Here is a 931-nt window from a genome sequence, read left to right as displayed (position 1 = left end):
TAAACCTAGGGCTAATAGCATTATTTTTTTAATGTTTTTGCAATATTGCCTCTGCGAAAGTGTTTAGAAATATAATGACATTGTCAGTGTTTCTGCATGTCGATGTGTTAGGAGGTAAAAATGTACTGAATCTGTATTATAAGATTTTTAAATATTTTATTATTGTGAAGGAACAACTCTTTAATACTAAAATAAAGAAATAAATGCAATGTACTTCCATAAGGACATAGTTACACAATGTAGTTTATCTACAGGAAAACAAAACAAATTTTATTCTTCATTAACATTACAGTTTGAAGGAATCTCAATGATTAGAATCATTGTGTCTAATCGAACCATCAGAAAAAACAAGGTAAAATGATTTTAACCAGCAAATTTTGTACTAAACAGTAACTTCCTTAAAACACCCTTTATGGTCTCATTTCTCAGACTGTAAATAAGAGGGTTGAGAGTTGGAGGTATTACTGTGTAAAAGATGGAGAATAAGAACTCTAAAGTAGATGGAGAGTCTGAGGTTGGGTTTAGATATGCACAGGCGCCTGAAGAAAGAAACAATGAGACAACGAAAAGGTGGAGAAGGCACGTAGAGAAGACCTTGGACCTGCTTTCAGCAGAGGGCATCCTGAGAACTGTGGAGAATATGTGAACATAGGAGCTGACAATCCCAAAAAAGCAGATAAAGGCAATTACAAACAGGAAATCAATCACTCCAATTATTACAAAGTGATCATTAGAGCAGGAGAGCTTAAGCAACTGGGGGACATCACAGAAGAACTGGTGAATTACTTTGTCTCCACAGAATCTGATAGAGAGTGTACTTGCTGTGTATAAAGTTCCTGAGATGCTTCCACTTAGCCACACAGCTGCTACAGCCCAAGTACACTTTCTGGGACTCATGATGACCTCATAGTGCAGTGGGAGACAGATGGCC

At 36.6% G+C, this 931-nt stretch overlaps 1 pseudogene; it reads right to left on the bottom strand.

Annotated features, from left to right (window-relative positions):
* Window positions 1–363: 363 nt before the first annotated feature.
* LOC116887261 overlaps window positions 364–931 on the bottom strand; it is an 8067-nt pseudogene continuing 7499 nt past the window's right edge.

Source organism: Rattus rattus, chromosome 18 (genome assembly GCF_011064425.1).
Source record: "Rattus rattus isolate New Zealand chromosome 18, Rrattus_CSIRO_v1, whole genome shotgun sequence".
Taxonomy (NCBI): Eukaryota; Metazoa; Chordata; class Mammalia; order Rodentia; family Muridae; genus Rattus; species Rattus rattus.
Note: the sequence above shows the minus strand (reverse complement) of the source record. Positions and strands in the feature narration are given on the sequence as shown.